This window comes from Acinonyx jubatus, chromosome D4, assembly GCF_027475565.1.
Source record: "Acinonyx jubatus isolate Ajub_Pintada_27869175 chromosome D4, VMU_Ajub_asm_v1.0, whole genome shotgun sequence".
Taxonomy (NCBI): Eukaryota; Metazoa; Chordata; class Mammalia; order Carnivora; family Felidae; genus Acinonyx; species Acinonyx jubatus.
This window is the reverse complement of record NC_069391.1, coordinates 70111694-70132654: the sequence shown is the minus strand read 5'-3', so window position 1 is coordinate 70132654 and position 20961 is coordinate 70111694. Positions and strand designations below refer to the sequence as shown.

General features: G+C 37.0%; 1 long non-coding RNA gene across 2 annotated transcripts in view; it reads left to right on the top strand.

The window, feature by feature from the left end:
* LOC113596136 (uncharacterized) overlaps positions 1-20961 on the top strand; it is a 263069-nt gene that overhangs the window by 58826 nt on the left and 183282 nt on the right. For both annotated transcript variants that reach the window (XR_008291229.1, XR_003416861.2), the window contains exon 2: positions 6265-6394. This is a non-coding gene — a long non-coding RNA (uncharacterized LOC113596136). The remainder of the gene's footprint in view (positions 1-6264; positions 6395-20961) is intronic.

Genomic DNA, 20961 nt, shown 5'->3' with positions numbered 1-20961 from the left:
CTGCCAAGTTTCAGTAGATAGGTCTGCTACTACCCTTATGTGTCTACCTTTAAAAAAAAATATTTTTTAATGTTTATTTATTTTTGAGAGAGGGAGAGAGACACAGTGCAAGCAGGGGAGGGGTAGAGAGAGAAGGAGACACAGGATCTGAAGCAGGCTCCAGGCTCTGAGCTCTCGGCACAGAGCCTGATGTGGGGCTTAAACTCACAAACTGTGACATCATGACCTGAGCCAAAGTCGGATGCTTAATGACTGAGTCACCTAGGCGCCCCTTGTGTGTCTACCTTTTGTACGTTAGGGCCTGTTTATCCCTAGCTCCTTCAGAATTCTCTCTTTATCCTTGTATTTTGCCAGTTTCACTATAATATGTCATGCAGAAGATCAATTCAAGTTATGTCTGAAGGGAGTTCTCTGTGCCTCTTGGATTTCAATGCCTGTTTCCTTCCCCCGATCAGGGAAGTTCTCAGGTATGATTTGTTCAAATACACCTTTACCCCCTTTCTCTCTCTCTTATTCTTCTGGAATTCCTATGATACGGATGTTGTTTCCTTTGATTGCATCACTTAGTTCTCTAATTCTCCCCTCAAACACCTGGATTTTTTTTAATCTCTCTTTTTCTCAGCTTCCTCTTTTTCCCTAATTTTATCCTCTAATTCACCTATTCTCTCCTCTGCCTCTTCAGTCTGTGCTATGGCCATCTCCATTTTATTTTGCACCTCATTTATAGCATTTTTTAGTTCCTTATAACTATTTTTTAGTGCCTTGATCTCTGTATCAATAGATTCTCTGCTGTCCTCTATGTTTTTTTCAAGCCCAGCAATTAATTTTATGACTATTATTCTAAATTCTTGTTCCATTATATTGCTTAAATCAGTTTTGATCAATTCATTAGCTGTTGCTACTTCCTGGAGTTTCTTTTGAGGAGAATTCTTCCATTTCATCATTTTGGTTAGCCCCTGTGGTAGCTCCGAACTGCAGGGTACTTCCCCTGTGCTGTCCGGAGAAACTTGTGTTGGTGGGCGGGGCCACAGTCAGACCCAGTGTCTGCCCTCAGCCTAACCCTGGGGCCACAGTTAGACTGGTGTGTACCTTGTGTTGCCCTCTCCCAGGAGCAAGACTCACTGTGGAGTGGTGTGGCCCCTGTCTGGGCTGCTTGCACACTGCCAGGTACTGTTTCGGTGGGATCTGGCCAAGGATGTATTAGCCGGGGTGGATCCACAGGGTGCACAGGGCCAGGAGGGGCAGGCTGAGCTAGCTTTGCCCTCAGTGGTTCCCTGTGGGAGGGGCACTGCAGCACTGGGAGGGAGGCAGGCCCGTCAGAGGGATGGATCCACAGAAGCACAGTGTTGGGCGTTTGTGTGGTGCAAGCAAGTTTGGTGTCAAGAACTGGTTCCCTTTGGAATTTTGGCCAAGGGATGGGAGAGGGAAATGGCGCTTGCCAGTGCTTTTCCCCTATGAGCTCTGTCCTTCCGGGGCTCAACAACTCTCCCTCCTGGCATCCTCTCACCCTGCCTGCTCTCTTAGAGCAGAGCTGTTGACTTTTAACATTCCAGATGTTAAGTCCCGCTGGCTGTCAGAACTCATGGATTCCGGCCCCTCCGCTTTTGCAAGCCAGACTTCGGGGGCTCTCCCTTGCCCGATGGGCTGCCCCTCCACCGCCCCAGCTCCCTCCCGCCAGTTCGTGTAGCACTCACTGCCTTTCCGCCCTTCCTACCCTCTTCCATAGGCCTCTTTACTACGCTTGGCTCTGGAGAGTCTGTTATGCTAGTCTTCTGGTGGTTTTCTGGGTTATTTAGGCAGATGTAGGTGGAATCTAAGCAATCAGCAGGACAAGGTGAGCCCAACAGCCTCCTACACCGCCATCTTCCTCAAATAGTTCAACTTTATTCAATTTAGAGTACCGTTTAGTTCCACTCACTGTAAGTGCTTGACTTGTTTCACAAAAAAAATATGTACTAACCCATCTCGTAGCAGCTCTTTTCTAACACATTCTTGGGTTCTGATTTGGTCAGTCTATTAACTAAAGTCACATTTGCAGTCTGACCACTGTTGTACAATCTTAGCAATGTCATCTTCATTATTTATTTACTATGGAAGCTCCAATAGAACATGATATTTTTTTTTCTGTGGTTGCCTGGAGTTTGTTTTTGGACATATTGAACTAGTTTCTACTTCATTGGCTGTGACTTGCATTTATGTGAATTTTTTTGGTCAGATATTCCAAAGATTTATATAAACACAGCCAAGACAAAGCCTTCCTTTCTTGAAGGACATCCTCTAGGAATAGTAATATTTATGCTTTAGCTTATTCCCTTCTCTTCCTTGTTAGTACGCTGACAGCCATGAGAAATGTGTTTTCTTTAGAAGGATCAGATGTCATTCTTCTCAAGTCATCAGAGCTACCTTTTGCAGAACTTTGCGTAGTTTGCTTACTTTGAATTTCCCATTGATATATCATTTAACTCTAACTAGGTCAAACAGAGCTGACTGGGTCTAGACAAGACTTCATTTTTCCCCTCCATTGGCACGACTACTTTAAAAGTTTTCATTAACTGTTATTTCCAAGTCTTCTCCTGTCTATTTAAACCTAAGATCATAGGTGTGCTTTAAGAGATATAAAAATAAATGGGAGGAATGAAAACAAATACATTCAGTGAAGTTTGGAAGTTAATTAAACATAGAGAGGTTGACATGAGAAACCAAAACCACTCTTCCTTATATTCAGAGATTTTTGCTCATGATAAAATGTGGCTTCCTGTTTATAAGGCTAATTCAAGTGCACAAAGTGGTTACCAGAGGATTTTTTCCAAATTGTGTTTTGGGTGATGTAAATTCAAGTGATTAAAAAATACCATCATAGAGAATCTTAGTTAAATACAGTACTAGAATATAAAAATATTCCTTGGTGAAATGTATTTGAACAAACTATTTTTAGTGAAAACATCATTCTAGCAGACTTTAATAGATATTAAAGCTATTAACACATAAATATTCATTTATTTTATTTTCAACACAATGAACACTAATTTTTCTCAGACTCATTACTTAATGTGTTGAATAATAAAGCTTCTGCAAGAGCAACTCAGTGCTTGTGACAAATGCAGGTTTTGAAAAGTGTAAGTAGAGTCTTTCTATGTTTGCCCCCATGACAGACTCAAAGCAAATAAAATAGTTACAGTTCAAAATGGGGCACATATATTTAACATTATATGTAGAAATCCCGTGTTTAATGTAAAGGATACTATATTAATGCTCCAAAGTGCATCTGATAGTCAACATTCATAAATTTACAAATTTGGTTTTCCCATGGTACTTTTATGTTCCTAGGCTGGAATGAACCTGGGGAAACCACATCCAACTGACCTATGGAAAATAATAGGCTTAAGCATTTTATAGAAGATAGGTGACCTTCTAGGGGCAGGCAAAGGGCTCCTGAAATGTTGGGAGAGATCAGTGTGTCAGGATAATCAGGCTACATAAAGTGCGCTGGACAGCCAGGGGTCTGCAGAGATGGTTAGTATGCCTGTGTACAGTTTTATACTTCTTTTTAGGCTTTATTGGGCTGGTAGTGGGTCCCCAGAACAGCTTTAGACCATAGTAGCAGTGGGAGTGAGGGTGGGTGGGATCTTGCAGCCTTACATTAGGAAGAAAATCTATCTCTCACCCCTAACCTTTTCCCACTCTTCCCTATTCACATGTTTTATTTTTAGTGAATCTATTTATACTTAAAAAACTCTACTAATCAGTTTTATCAATTAAATAAAAATTATGTATATTTCACTTCTAGAAGAAAGAAATAAGTTACAAGAAAAGAGCAGTTTAAAAAGTAATGATGAGAATATGACCTTGGGTCAGTATAGATTCTTTTTAAAAAAATAAGTTTATGAGATATAACCCATAAATCATAAAATTGACCCATTTAAACAATACAACTTATTGTTATATATTCATAGAGTTGTACAGCAGTCACCAGAATAAAATTTTAGAATATTTTTTTCTCCCCTTAAAGAAATCCTGTACTCATTAGCAGTCACTTGCCATTCCTTCACATCTCCTCCCACCATCCTTAAGTAACCACTAATCTACTTTATGTTTCCATAGATTTGCTTATTTTGGACATTTAATATAAAGGGAATTATACAATGTGTGACCTTTAATAATGCCTGGATTCTTTTAACTTAGCATAATGTTTTCCAGGTTCATCAGTGTTGTAGCACGTATCAGTACTTTTCTTTTTACTGTTATATAATATTGAGTTGTATGGATATACCACATTATCCATCATCAGATGGACATTTGGGTTGTTTCCTTTTGGCTTTTATAAATATTGCTTCTGTGACCATTTATGTACAAGTTTATACTTGAACATTTAGTTTGAACTTTAACATCCCTGTTTTTGTAAATAAAGCCTTATTGAAACATAGCCACACTTTTAGAAATGGAGTTCTCTACTTGTTCCAAATAAAGTGAGTCCCTCCAAGCAGGGTTGTAGAGCTCTTTGCCTTTATGTCCTGCCTTTCTAGCTGGCCAGAACCCCAGAGTTAGTGCCCTGGAACTAGGGGCAGGGACCTGCTTTTCTAGAGTGACCCCTTCCCCTGAACCTCTCTTAAGTGAAGAGGGGTAGTAACCCTTGGTATTATTGCATGGAGTATCTATCATATGAGTGATCTGGGGTGGGGTAGCTGGGGCCCTAGTATTCTTGGCTTACTTCTCCTAGGGTAGAGTTTCCACCCCGAGTGGAGCCAGTTGGTAGAAGAGTGACCTGGTCCTCTCAGCTATGCCACCCAGAAAAGAACTTCTTTAACAAAGGGCTGAGGCGTGAGCACCCTGCTTTGGCTGAAATTATAGCCCCATATTGGGTGCTGGGGGAGAAGGAGTCTGTCTTCTTGGCCACACATGCCTGGAGTAGACCCTTCTGTATCCTGGAGAGGGGGTGGTGCATAATGTGTACATAATGGAATGTGTCAAGACCCAAACCCCACAGACTCTTGGTGTTCTTACCAAGATTTAATATATTTTCTTGAATTGATATTTCTGTGTTTGATTTATGCTCTTAGGACAATTTCCAGAGACTTTATATAATTTTCACTAGTTTGTTGCTTGCTGAGGAGTGTGTCATCTGAGCTCCTCACTTCACCATTCTGGAATTCCTGCCTCCCTCATTCATATTTAAGTTCAAATATTCAAATATTGAATAATTCAGACAAAATGATAATACTTTTGTATTTCACTCATCATTACTCCTTGGGTTTCCAGTGTTTTTTCTATTTCTTTTTAAATGTGTTTTGATGCATGGAACTGAAAGGGCTTGAATTTGCTTTTCCTATTGTGGGATGAGGAGCTCACTTCAGGCACGTGTATTTGCCAAAGCAGCATTCTTAGTATTCCTTTACCTGTACTTAATCTTTTTGAGAGAAAACATGGCATTTCTACAATTATTTCTCCCACATGCATCATTTGCTCTTGAATAATAACAGATTGTTTTTTTTTAATGGTAAATGATAATACTGTGCATTTCTGTGGGATGAAAAGTGAAAATAAAATATCCCTTTAATGGAAATTTCTTGTCACTGCTTTAGTCTGAGATAAAAGAACATAAAGACATGTCATGGCTAGGGAAGACAAGATAAATTGTGATTGGTAACATTGTTTGCAAATCTGAATGGTTCATGGGGAATAAGTTGTATGTCAGGGTCTGTGATAGAATCTTTGGAAAAAACACAGACCTCTAAGGAATGATTTTCAAAGTAGTAGGTTATTGACTTCATTTTGAGTGTAGAACTTCTATAAGAACCTACAGCAAAATGTGTTAAAATCATGACTGTTCTTACATAGCAGCCCTGGGAAGTGGGCTTTAGAAGTGTCCAAATTATAACACCCAGGCCATTATTAAGTATGTGGTATTTTTTCCAGGTACTTTAGTAATTATAAATTTGTAGATTTTTTCCCCCACATAATGATGTAATTAGTGATTTTCCAACCACAATCCCCTAAGAACCCCTTTTTTTAAGGACCAGAGGGTCTCTGTTTTGGCAGTCATCCACTGTTCCAAACAGGTTGGGCAAGTAATGTTTTCTCTGTTCTTGCATTTGAGATCTTTGCCCATTTCTTTTACCATACAAAAATTAAGTAAATTTCTGCCCATGAACCTATTTTAAAGTAAATGTTATATGTCCCAGTACTTTTTACCCTTCTGAGGAATGATTTCAGAAATGTTTTGGAAAAAGTCAACCTTTTACATCTCCACTTGTGAACTTGTTGCAGAGATAAAGCTGTCCATGGATCGCCTTTGGAGAGGATTTGCAAAGGCCAATGTGGTGCTGGTGACTACAGCATGAAGAGTTCCAGAATCTCCCTATGTTCCTGGCTTAAAAGGAACTTGGGATCCCAGGAGGTAAAGGAAAATTTTTGTTCTGATTATGTTACTGCATCTTCTTCATTGTCCTTCTGTAACCTGGAAATGCCTATTTATTAAATAATTACTGTGAAAAGTGGTGCATCACTTGCTCTCTATATGTACATCCAAATACTATATACATTCAATGTAATTCTGAAAGACAGTGAGTCAGGGAGGCATTGCTTTTCTGTTAGGAGAAGTAGCCTTACCATAGCCACATAGAGCAGTCAGAGCTGGGACTAAACTCAGATATCTTCTTCCAAGGTGATGCTCTTTTTGCTATGCTTCAGAGGAAGGGTAGTAGGCTCCAGTGGGAGGAGAGAAATGACACAGTTTCTAGGAAATGAGGGGCAATAAAGTAAGCATGCAGTAGAGGAGAGGGTCTTCCTCTCTTTTAGTTTTTGAGCATGAAATGCACCTCACTTAGGATCCAGAATTTTAACTTTCTGAATCCCCAGCAAACAAAGATGTAAGTCATTTACTAAGAAATTTTTTAAGTTGCTTTCCTGAAGGTTTTCAACCGTTTAGGTTCTGAATATTATAAAATTTTACCAGACTGTGATTTTGAAAAACATTATATTTTGTAAACCTAAAGCTAGGAAGTATGGATGGTTTGGGGAATCTTCTTTGTACCTTCTTTTATAAAAAAGAAAAAAATTATCAAAATTATGTGTACATCGTTAAGAAAACTAATAGGAAAGAAGAATTTTCATTGTTCCACCTTTTCCCATCCCAGTCTGCAGAGGCAACCTGGACTTTTTGTTTTACATCTGTAAGTAAATACGCATTGAGCACAAATTCTGGAGTTTTCACCTTTAAACTTTTCATTCTTCTTGCTATGACAGATAATAGATGATATCTGAGGATATATGAGGATGCCATCTCCCACCTTTATTTCTCCCCATTTTCTTAATTTTTGAAAATTATATCACTATTCAATTTCTCATTTTTTTACCTTTATAAAGATACATTTTCATATAACCTCTACTTATTTTAGTTGTATCTCTTTGTTTTTAGTTTTAGACAGTGCCTCTAGACTCATCACTTTATATGATGAATATATTAACCCCCTACCCTTCCTTCCACCTGTTCCTTCCTTTTTCTACCTCCCAGCCTCTGAAGGCTGCATTTTTCACAAGACTGTTAACATTTTCATACCATTCTATAGCTGTTGTTAAGTTGTCTGTGTTTTGTGCATAACTCTAGATGTTAGAAATTAATAAATACCATTCAAGTTTTGTCTGTTTTAAATAATAATAGCTAATTGATTGCTTACAATGTGCCAGGCACCGTTCCAATTGCTTTGTATACAATAGCTCAGATTTCTTTACACATATAAATTAGTCCCCCCAAAATATTTTATAGGTATGAAACTGAGATGTTGGCAAGTTAACTAACTAAAAGTGGTGGTCATGATTTATATTAGTATAGTCTTGCTCAGTGCATTTCTGTGTTCTTTTTTTTTTCTTTTTAAGGTAGGCTCCATGGCCAGCATGGAGGCCAACACAGGGCTTAAACTAATGACGCTGAGATAAGACCTGAGCTGGGATCAAGAGTCAGATGTTTAACTGACTAAGTCACCACACACCCCTTTGAGTTAGCTTTTGTTATGTACCAAATCACACCAAAATTTCAGTGACTTAAAACAGCACCATTTCTTTAGCTCATGATTCTATGGGCCAACAATCTGGTCTGGCCTTAACTGAGTAGTTCTTTGGGGTTTGGCTGGTTTGCTCCAGCATCTGTAGGCACTGAGGTAACCCTGCTTCTGCAGGTTAGATGGATATTGGTTGGGGCAAAGGGGAAGAGTAGCCATGTGTATCTCATCACCCAGTGCTAGTCTGGTTTTGCTCAGATGACTGCTGGTAGGGTTCTGAAAGAGAGAGCAGAAGCAGGCCAGGTGTCATGAGGCCTAGGCTTGGAAATGGCACACTGTCACTTCTGCTGCTTTCTATTGGCAAAAGAAGTCACATAATTGGCCCACATTCAAGAGTAAAGGAAATAGACTTCACTTGTTGTTGGGAATTGCTAGAAAGTTATAGTAGTGTGCTTATAGAGAAAGGTGGAGAATTGTGGCCATTTTGTATTCTGCCATGGTTCCCTTGACCATTACATGTATTGCTCTCTATTATATAAGTGTTATTCATTGGAGAGCCAATATATGCTACGATTACATTTCAGTCTCTACAGTTTCGATGTTATCACTTAACATGAAGAATAAAATTGAAGAGACCTCTTTCATAGACTCCATCAGTTGCTCAATTATTATATTTTATTTTACTTTGTTTTATATTAGGCCATTTCTTTCCCATACATTCCCCCCCACTCAGGATTTATGATTGCCATCTTCCCCCTTAAGAAATAAATGCTTACTTTATTATACCTATGATGATTTATAGCTATTTGTTTACTTTTTCTAATGCTTATAATCCATACCTTTTTTTTTTGTCCTGAAGATATTCCTGGATCCAAATGATTCTGGTTATAATTTGCACAGATTGCTTTGTAGGTTGTCACCCTGTGATTTCTTTTCATGTATTTTTTTGGTTTGTTATTTGTTCTTTGTGTCTTACATCATCTTTCTTGGTTTTCACTCATATTTTGCTGGGAGATAGCTTTAAGCAACTTCTACAGAATATAAGTAAACTTTCTGAGGCCTTATGTCAAAAAATGATTTGTTTTCTTTTTACATTTATCTGAAAATTTGTCAGGGTGTAGTTTTTTAGGATTGAAAAACTTTCTTTTGGTATTCTGAAAATCTTGCCCAACTGTCTTCTCGCTGCTACTTCTAATGAGAACTCTGACAGTAGCCTGACTCTTGTTCCTCTGTAGGTGCTGTGTTTTGTTTGTCCTCTCTGTTTCTCAGATGTTAGATTTCTCTCTCCTTTTTGTTTTGAAATTTCATAAAGTTGTGTTTAAGCATGGATCCTGTTAATGTCTGTTAGATCTTTTTGAATTTTTACGTCTTCAGCTTTGGGCAATTTTCATTTATTACTATTTTGCTAATAATCTTTCCTTTGTTTTCTCTGTTCTTGCTAGAATTCCTATTCGTCACATGTTTGACTTTTTAGATTGATTCTCTCTATATGTTTATTTCTATCTTTTGTTCCACGTTCTGGAAGAATTCCTCAGCTTTTAATTTTTTTTCAATCATGCTTTTAATTTTTTAGACCATTTTCTCATTTTCTGATTTTTGCTTTTTTCATTGCATTCTGTTTTTCTTTTTAGCTCACATGTCTTCTTGAACATTTGTGAGTATTATCTATGAGAGATTAATTCTTTTTTAAATCAGTTTCCTTCAGATTCAGTTTTTCTATTTGTTCACTTTGGCCTTTATTTTTCATGTAGTTAGTTTTCTTCAAATGACCTCTAATGTATGGGTATCTGTTCATATATTAGAATGAGAAAGTAGGTAGGCCCTCTGAGTTCCGTGTGTACAGGTAGACCTAGTCTACCAGTAGTCTTAACTCTAAAATGAGTGGCTGGGAAGCTATTCCTGACTGAGGGTGTACGAGAAGAGAGTGAGGGGTTGATCATTCATATAGAGAGACCTTTTATTAACCCTAGTTTTTCAGGCCACTTCCAAACCCCATCCACTCATTGGCTGATTTGTATTTCACAGTAACTCCAAGATTCTACTCCCTCAATGACTGAAATTCTCTTCACAAATATTCTAGTCTGTAACTTTCTCCTTTCTATTTCAGTTATTGACATTCTTTTATTTCTTTTCTATCTTAGGTATTTGTTGAAAATTTACTCCCTCAAACTTTAGAGAATATAATTCTCTATTATAGATTTACACCTCTTTTATTCCTTCAAAATAGTTTTAAGAGGTTCTGGAGAAGAAGGAAGGGGAAATGTGTACTCTCAGTTGGACACTTTTACCCAGAAGATTTCTCCATACCTTACTTTTCAAAAAGAAAAATCCTAACTTTAGGTATTCTACTTCAGAGGAATATTAAATCTTATTTAATTGATGAAGGGACCCTCTTTCATGTGGTAACATCTACGTTTGCTATATTTTTAGGTCTTTTTATCTAAAAGTTCTTAAAAAACAAAGCTGTTTATGCTTTAGTATCTACTTGGTTATAAATGAAAAACTCATATTGGTGTACTAATATACTATCCAGATATCATTATATTATTGAATATTATAGGACTGTTATATTCTCCTCTCCTAGCTGTCCTGGGATTATCTGATATATGGGACAAGAACTGTTAACATACATGTATATAAATATGCTTAATTAACATAGACAGATTTCTTGTCAGTGGTTGGTATATTAATCTGGCAAATCCTCCTTCTCTTATCCTGCCAAATTTTTGATCCCTTGAAAGTCTGCCAATCTAGTTCTTAATGGCTTTGAATATGGGGAATCCTTCATTTAGACTTTCTTGAAGCAGTGGCCTGCCTTCTTGTTGCTCTTATTGTAATTCTTTTGGATTGTTCTATTTCTTGCTTTCCCTGTTTAAAATCCTAGAAAGTCACTTCCTTCCTCACTGGGTTTATTCTCAAACCAGGCTCATATTTTATGAAGTTCTCTTTGAATTCTTCAGGGGATATGGCTTACATGTCCTCACATTCTTTTCCTCTCTCTTGTGTAAATACATATAGCTCTGTGTCTTCATCATCAGCCAAAGGGTCCCTTAACGTCCTCTTGAGAGTTTTCATATACACTTTCCCTGTGGTGGGGGAGGGGGGTGTTTTCTTTGCTGTTTACAGTAGCCTTTAGAAACACAGATTAGATAAACAAGAAGAGACCTTAGAAACTATTTGGACTTTCAATTTCTACAATATTAGACCATTTGGGAGGGAATCCAGATGCAAGATTAATATTTCTTAGAGGTCTCATTCTATTAAATATGTATATATTCATTTAAGAATATACATTGAATTTTTTTTTTAATCCATGTATACTTGGTGTATTATGGTGGTCAAAGAGCATATATGGATTCTATTTAGGTGTTAAAAAAATAATCACACAAATAGTGTAAGATTGAAAGAACTATTATGAGGAGAGACAGTGCCATGTAAAGTGTCATGGTCTTGGAGGTTGAAGAAAGCTCTATTAGGAAGTCATAGTTGACTATGGGAGGAATGACACAATTATATTTGCAATTATAAAGTTTATTCAGATTGACTGCAATGGGTGGGGGGCCAGAAAGGATTTGAGTGAAACAGTGAGAGAAATAGTCCAGTTGAGGTATGATGGTAGTTTGGACTGAGATGGCAGGCAACACTGGAAATGGAAAAAAGGGGAAAAATGTAAGAGTTATTTAGAAGGTAAAATTGGCAAGACCTTATGATTGGTTACATGGTATCAAAGTGGAAGAGAAAGAAAGGTATCAAGGGTAATTTCAAGGCTTGAGTAGATAGATGGATGATGGTGCCATTCATTATGAGGGCCAGGTTTGGCAGGGAAAGAGATCATGTGTTGGATTCTGGACAAGTTAAATATAAAGGTTGGTTTCAAAATCTGAGTGGAAAGACCATGTAGACATTTAGTTACAAACAGACAGCTAAAGTTGTGGTTCTGGAATATTTCTGTTAGTCTACATCCTTCTAAGCCTTTGGTGTTGTCAGTGTTCTGGGCCAAAGCTTTTCTAATAGGTGTGTAGTGCTACCTCATTGTTATTTTAATTTGTATTTCTCTAATGACAATGTGGTGTTGGGCATCTTTTCATATGTTTATTTTCCATCAGCTATCTTCTTTGGTGAGGTTACAGTCTTTGGTCCATTTTTTAATCAGGTTGTTTTCTTATTGTTGAGTTTTTAGAGTTCTTTGTATACTTTGGATAATAGTCTTTTATCAGATGTGTCTTCTGCAAATATTTCTTCCAATCTGTGGCTTGTCTTCTCATTCATTCTCTTGACATTGTCTTTTACCTCAGGGTTCATTTTTGATGTAAAATTTTATGTTCTGTGCTGTCTGGCTCTGTGTGCTGAGAAATACTTCTGGAATTTGGAAATTCATGTTGAAAGGTGAAGTAGCTTTTGTGAATTCTGAAGTACTCTCTGGAGTGACATTCTAAAATTGATGTCTTAGTCTACCCTTGAAGGCTCATATTATATGTGTCAGCATTCACCCCCTCAAAGGGAGTTTTATGCTCTTGACATTGGGCAGGTTTGAGGTTTTGGCCATGAAGTCAGAGCTAAATATTGTTTGGATTCTGGGTCTCTCATTGGAGGTAATTTAAAACTTACTTCCACAAAAATTGAAAGCTACTGCAGTAGTGTAAGAGGTAATAGAACTGGTGGAATGTGGATGTGATGAGGAGTAAAAACATCTGGTTTCTAGTGTGAGGGCCAATATGTGGTAGCTGATTACTTTGGTTAGATTAAGTCTTATAAAACTTATCTCCTTGTCTGTACACTTGCAATAATATTAAATTAATAATAATACTAATTAGTAATATGCATTGAAGTTTCTTCCATGTCTTTTCATGGCTTGATAGCTTGTTTTTTTTTAGTGCTGAATAATATTAATTAACTAATAATATTGCAATGATTGATTTTATGTGTCAACTTGGGTAGGCCATGGTACCCTGTTTTTGGTTAAACACCCATGTTAATGTTGACCATGAAGGCATTTTTTAAGATGTGACTACCATTGAAATCAATAAACTTTGAGTAAAGTAGATTACCCTCCATAATGTGGGTGGGCCTTATCCCAACAGTTAAAAGTAAGGGAAAAGATTGAGGTCCCCCAAAGAAGAAGGAACTCTGCCTCCAGATTGCATTTAGGCTTGGGACTACAGCATCAACTTTTTCCTAGTTCTCCAGCCCTGAAGATTTTGGACTTGCCAGCCTCCATAACTGTGTGAGCCAATTTTTAAAAATCTCTGTCTCTGTCTCTCTCTTACACACACACACACACACACACACACACACACACACACGCTCACACACACAGTACTGGTTCTATTTCTCTGGAGAACTTTGACTAATACACCTAATACAACTGTCTAGTCATTATCACAGTATGATAAAATCAATGAATGAATGTAACTGTGCTATATAAACTTCAGAATACTACTCTGAAATATAAATGACATAAAACCCAAATATAGATAGAGACTTTCTTGTGTACAGGAGTGATCATTTCCTTGTACTATATAATATTTGTTTGCCATATCCCACTTCTAAAAATTGTTACAAGGTTAAAGGGCAGATCTGGAAGCCAAAAATTAGCTTGGGAGGATCAGTGAAAACTTGGAATGACGGTCAATGAAGAGTTGGAATGTGCTGGATCTCAGCAGTTTAAAGAAGAGAGGTAGTTGGTTATGAGCACAAGGAAGTAGATGAAATAAAGATTTCTGGATTCAGTCATTAAGAAGTAGAAGATGTAATTTCTTTCATAGAGTAGGTACTGTAGACCAGTGGTAGTGGATCTCTAGTGTATGGGCAAATCTAAGGTCATACAATGTTTTCTTGAAGGTTGTCTTTATAAAACGTATACTTTAGAAAGTATACTCTAGTGAGCTGTAAGACTCACACCCTGTAGAGTTATCTCAGAAACATTTACTTTCAAAGAGATATTATGCATCATCAAATGGCCAGGAAAGTTAATCCTTCAGGGTAGAAGGTCTATTTGTGAGTTTAAAAGTGAAGAAGACATTTTACTATCTTATTTCTTTGGTCAAATCTGTCTACAGATTGTATGGGAAAGTTCTTAATAAAGAAATTAAATACAGAGAGATAAGAACTTTCCTTAATATACTATGCACATTTGATGCTATCAAGATTGGCAAATTTCCCAGATCAAAAGCTGCTATTAGCTCACTCTTTCTTTAGCCAACATATTTTCGTTCAAATTATCTACTGTGCACTGACATGCATGAGAAACATCAATTCCTAATAAAAGGTGGCCCAATATTAATTAATGTGCTATATATCTAAGGATCACTCAAGAATACAATTTAATAGAACTCCTTAAGGTAGTGTACTTAATAAATATCCTTTTATTTTTTGCAGGAACGAACCTCACGACTGTATTTGTTTTTAATTGCTGGAATAAATGACTTCTGTTCGGATGGTTTTAGATAGATCCAACTAGAGTTGATTCCTTGATGCAAATGCTGATGTGCAAACAGCAAGAGGCTGAATGGCTGCATAATCAATAATGCATCTAAAGGCTTTCAACTGAGTTCAGTCAGAGTATCTATTAGACCTTGTCTCTCAATATCTCATCTCTCTAGCTAATTTTTCCTAATGTTCCAGGGAAACTGGCTTCAGTAACTCACCTTACTTTGAGCAATAAGAAGAAAGAAATTAATCCTAGAGGGATGGGCAATATCTTTCTACAATGGTTCTGTACATATATGAACCTGATGCACAACCAGTACATATTTAGAGTCTTTTATTTATTCAACAATATTTATTAAGTGCTTTCTAGATGTTAGGCATTGTTGGAAATAGAAGACAGGTAGGTTCTCTGATGTTTGTGTACTGTATGGTGGGAGAAGACATAAGATAAATAGGTAAACCAATAAACATACAAGACATTTTATAGCTATTACATATCAATTCTAAAAGATAATGAGATGAGTATTGTAATGTGGGGAATGGGACTGGCAGGACTAATTTTATAGAGTAGTCTGGGGAGGCCTTTTTAAGGAAATGACTTTAAGCTGAAGATTTGGAAAAAAGAGAACTCCAAGGCAGAGGGAACCATAATCCAGAGACCCCGAAGTAGGATTAACAGTTAACCTTGAACACATGGGTATGGACTATGGGGAACCACTTATATGTCGATTTCTTTCAATAAATGCAGCATACTATTATAAATGTATTTTCTCTTCCTTATGATTTCTTTTTTTTTTAAGTTTATTTTTTATTTATTTTGAGAGAGATAGGATAGAAAGCAAGCAGGGGAGGGGTAGAGAGAGAGAATCCCAAGCAGGCTGCGTGCTGTCAGCACAGAGCCCAATGCAGGGCTTGAACTCACTAACCAGGAGATCATCACCTGAACTGAAATGAAGAGTCAGATGCTTAATTGACTGAACCACCCAGGTGCCCGTTCCTTATGACTTTCTTAATAACCTTTTCTTTTCTCTATCTTACTTTATTGTAAGAATACATCTTATAATACACATAGCATACAAAATACATGTTAATTGACTCTTCATGTTAACATAAGCCTCCCCATTAACAGTAGGCTATTAGTAGTTAAGTTTTGGTTGAGTCAAAACTTGTATGTGGATTTTCAACTGCACAAGGGGTCAGTGCCCCTGACCTCTACATTGGTCAGAGCTCAACTGTAACATACTGAAAAAACAGAAAAGAAGCCTGCATGCCACAGTGCAGAGATTAGGGGAAGATTGTGCAGGGTCTTGAAGACTGTGATTGGGAGTTTGGATTTTATTCCAGCTACACTTGGAAGCCACTAGGGTGGCTTTTTTGAGTTGGGGATTGGTATGATCTGCTTTTCCTTCCTTCTGCCACTTTCTCTTTGTACTCTTCCAGCCACTTAGCATTCAGCTTTTCCATGGATTTGGTAAGTCAGTATTGTAAATAATATGTTCTCTGGATAGTTCCTGTCTGTTCAAGTAGTTTCATTCTGTGAAGTGGTAGTTATAGTATTGTTAATTCTTTTTATAATCACATAATTTCTCCAACATTTTTGGTTAAAAATCACATAAAGTATGATACTGTAATATTTCATGAAGTGAAAGAATTAGTTCCTGTTATATTAGAGTTTGCACACTGATAGCCTATGAGTCATATTCAGACTTGTTTTATTTGGTCTGTTTGGAATTTTACAAATTGGGAGACTTAGCATAAACGTCTGGAGTAATGTGATGATCTTATTTGTATATACCCAATGGCCCATGTTTGGAAAATAGTATTAGAGAAAGAATTTACAAGAAGGGACTTAAGTCAAAACTAAAAGACAAACAGCCTAGGGGTGCAGATTGTACAAAGCCAAAGGAGATGAACAGTGTATATGACTTGTAGTGTTTGGGAAACTGTCATATTACATAGTGCTTAAAGAGGTCTAATAACCCATATTATAGGGGTGCAAACCCCAGTTCTAAAGCTTTTCAAGTGTATGACCTTGGATAAATTATTTTATCTTCCTCTGCTTCCATTTTATTCTGTGTACAATGGGGATAGTAAAGTAGTACATTCTTCATAGGGTTGCTGTGAGGATTAAGTTATTAGTACCTATGAAGCATTTAGAATAATCCTGGTTACTTAGTAACATTCCATAAGTATTAGTTCATTTTACAGATTAAAAAAAAAAATGGAAACACAAACAACTAATTGATATCATAGAAGTTAGCCAGTAAGTTAGTGGAAGAGTCAAATCCTCAGATCAGGTCTTTTAAGAAACTCTGTTGACGGTATTTCAGGAGTAATTTGAATAGTTTGGCTTGGATACCAGAGCTGCCAGTTTTACCACTGATTAGCTCAACGTTTTATCTAAATCAGCAGTTCTCAATTTTTTGAATCTGAAGATGCTTTAACACTCTTAAAAATTACTGAGGATCCCAGAGAGCTTGTGTTTATGTGACTTATAGCTAACAGTGCCATATTAGAAATTAAAGCTGATAATTTTAGGAGCATCTGGGTGGCTCAGTCAGTTGAGCATCCAACTCATGATTTCGGTTCAGGTCATGATCTCAGGACTGTGGGATCGAGCCCCACTTCAGGCTCTGCACTGAGTGTGGAGCCTGCTTAAGATTTTCTCTCTTTCTAGGCACCTGGGTGGCTCAGTCGGTTAAGCATCCGACTCTTGAATTTGGCTCAGGTCATGATCTCATGGTTTGTGAGTTTGAGCCCATCATCAGGCTCTTTGCTGACAGTGTAGAGCCTGCTTGGATTCTCTCTCTGGCCCTCCCCCATGCTCTCTGTCTTTCTCTCTCAAGATAAATAAATAAACATTAAAAAAACAAACTCCTTTAGCTTAAAAAAATTATCTACCCCCTCCCCTGCTCTCTCATGCTCTGTCAAATTAAAAAAAAAAAGCTGATAATTTTAAGAAAATTTACTCATTAATTCATTAAAAACCAAACCTGTTATACACTATTCATAAATAACATAACATCTTTTTTAATTTTTATTTTTGAGTTTATTTATTTTGAGAGAGAGAGAGAGAGAGCGCATGAGGGGCAGAGAGAGAGGGAAAGAGAATCCCAAGCAGGCTCTTCACCATCAGCACAGAGCCTGACATGGGGCTTGAACTCATGAATAGTGCAGTCATGACCCAAGCCAAAATTGAGTTGTATGCTTAACCATCTGAGCCACCTAGGCACCCCATAAATAACATTCTTATGCAAAATAACTGTTTCCAAAACAAGAATATTTAGAGAAAGTGGAGTTACTTTTACAAATCTCTAATGTCTGGCACAAAGACATCTGGATTTTTATATCTGCAACTGCATTTAGTCTGTTGCAGTGTTACTATGGAAAATACCAGTGTACAGGCATCTTGTTATTAATATGAAAGTAGTTTTGACTTGACAGATTTTCCTATAGTCTCTGGGACCCCAAGAGGTCCATTGATCTAGGTAAAATTAGAGATTTGAGATAGAAAAGATACATACAATCTCTGCTCAAGTTCCAAATATACTTTAGAGGTGGAAACTCAATGACCAAGAGCACAACTTTCTAGGGTACAAAGATGAAAATCAAAGCTTTGTTACCTATATAAGATTAATATCTGTACTTATATATCATTGCAACAAATGCCCACAGCCACCCTCCAAAATATTCATTGCATTGTCTAATTATGAAATATTTTCTCTCCAATCCCCACCCCCACCCCAAGTTGTGTGTCTTGAAAGAGCTTAGGTGAAATAGAGATGGTGTTGAATTGGTCAAAAGTAAATTAATGAGTAAAAGCATGTTCTTTGAATTCTCAGGAAAATGAGAAATATGCCACATATTCACCTGTCTTCCTTTTTGTCCGTCCAAGCTCCTTTGGCTCTTCTGAGTGTTATATTAGTTTACTCTTTGATGAAAGTTGTGTAAATCCAGTGGTTTCTTTCTGTAGTTGGTAAGGTTATAGATGGAGCATTTGAAGGATAATTTCTACTTGGTAACAGATATAATGATCTGTGAGGAATTCAGTTCTCTTCTTATCCAATATATCTGATGACTGGCTGTTATTCAGAGGAAGAAAATTATTTATAATCAACCCAGCAAAGCACTGATATTTTAAGCTGGTACATAGAAAAGACTTTGGATGAACCATTTCTTATAATAGGGTTCATTCTGATGAGGCCTGAGTATTTGTGGACTCTTCAACAGGCTATGTATTTCATTTCTTCAGGCAAAGCTTGAAGTCCCACTTCCTCTATAAGTGCCCTCTCTAACATATTTATTCACCATTTGTTGGCTAGCTACTATGCCAAACACAGTGGTAGATACTGGTGACTTAAAGATGAATGTCCAAACTTTATGTATTTCAGGGGTTCAAGAGATAGTTATATGAATAAATTATTTAGGAGCACCTGGGTGGCTCAGACAGTTAAGTGTCTGACTCTTGATCTTGGCTCAGGTCATGATCTCACAGTTTGTGAGACTGAGCCCTGTGACAGCCTCTGTGCTGACAATGCGGAGCCTGCTTGGGATTCTCTCTCTCCTTTCTCTCTGCCCCTCTCCCCTCAAAATAAATAAATAAACTTTAAAAAGTAAGTAAATCATTTACTTAAATTTACTTAAATTATTTACTAAATTATTAAATATTTACATGTTTAAATATGTGTGAAAATTCTGTAATAGAGACATGAGAACACAGTATTTTGGAAGATAAGCAAGGTGGGGGGACTGATTCCCCAAGATTTGTGAAAGGTTTCTCACAGGAACTGGGTCTGGCAGGGATTCGAGGCAAATGAGGAAAGGGCATTATTGACAAAAGTAGCAGAATGAGTAGAGGCTTGGAGTGTGAAAAAGCTTGAGGTGTTCAGGGAATGTCCATGAGACTGGAGTTAGGGTGCAAGTGAGTGGAGGCTGGGGCAGGGCTGAAAAGGAAGGCTGTGGTCACACTGAGACAGATCCTAGGGGCTGAAATGAAAAAAAAGGGGGAGGGGAGGGGATTTACACTTAACCTTTAATCCAGAAGGAAACATCAGTGGGCTATTTTTTGTTGAGATGTATATTTTAGAAAGATTCTTCTGGTAGTGAATGGGCAGGAAGTATAATGCATTAGGGAATGGAAGCAATGGTCCAAATGAGATAAAATTGTTTCCTTCACTGAAGCAGTCACTGTGGGAACAGGAGAGAGGCAGTAGGGACAGAATTGAGAAGTATTTAGAAGCTAGAATCAAACATAGATCGGATATGGAGAGTGAGAGCGACAGTCTTAAGGGCTGCTTGTAGAAAACTGAACTGGTGAATTACAATTAGAATGATTACTATTATAGAAAACTGACACAATAATAGAAAGTAGTAGAAATTATTATTTTTTTGGAACATGCTGAATTTGACCTATGTTTTATCTAGATGGCACTTGGAAATACGGGTTTCAAAAGAGAGACTGAGAAGTTGTGTTTTTCTTCTAGAAATTTCTGTAATATGCTCAATCTATGCTACACATGAAGTTGATGACAAACATTTTGCTATCATTTCTACATATGTCTTGTGTCTTCAGCTAGAAATAAAATTTTCAAAGGGTTCCGAATATTTTGGGTCTCTAATAGTAAGCTTTCAAAACATAGGGATTGGGGTGTGGGCAAAATAGGAAAGGGATAAAGAGGCATGGATTTCCAGTTATAAAATAAATAAGTCATGGAGAATCAATGTACAGCATAGGTACTGTAGTCAATAATATTGTAATAACTTTGTATGGTGACAGATGGTAACTAGACTTATTGTGGGGATCACTTCATAATATATAAAAATATTGAATCCCTGTGATGTACACCTGAAACTAATAGGATATTGTATGCCAATTATACTTCAATAAGAATAAAATAAAATAAAATAAAATACAGGACAGGAATGATGGATTCTGTCTTTTTTATTTTCCCAACGTGCCCAATACTGAGCAAGGTACAAGTTAGGAAAAAAGCACCTGAAGTCTTTAATGTCTGAAGACAGAATCAGACAGTTAAAGGCATAAAGAATATTTTAGAAAATTGAACAATTAAAGAAATTCTGAGAATTAAACAACAACAAAAAAAGAAAATCCCTCCTAAGGATTCTTAGTAAGAACTAGGGAGAAAAATGAAGGATATGGAAAGTGAAGGTCTTTTATTTTTGGTACTAACATTGATTTGAAGAACAATGGTTGTTAGGAAGGTATTTTTTTAGAAGAGAATTTTAAAAATATAAAATACTTGTAATATTACATAGAGGAAATCTCAACAAAAACATCATTGAAGGTTAACATGCTGATTGAACTTGATTTCAGTAAAAAATCTTGGTCTCTAAACGGACGCTAATTCAACAAAAGTGTTATTATAACTAGAATGAAACAATGATTGCCAACTTAAATACCTTAAAAATAACGTTCTGGGAGTTTTATACTTCATAAAGTGAGGATACTGGCCACTGATTGATGGAAGGGTATATTCTTACTGTACAGAGACAGATATAAGCTTGATGGAATGTACTA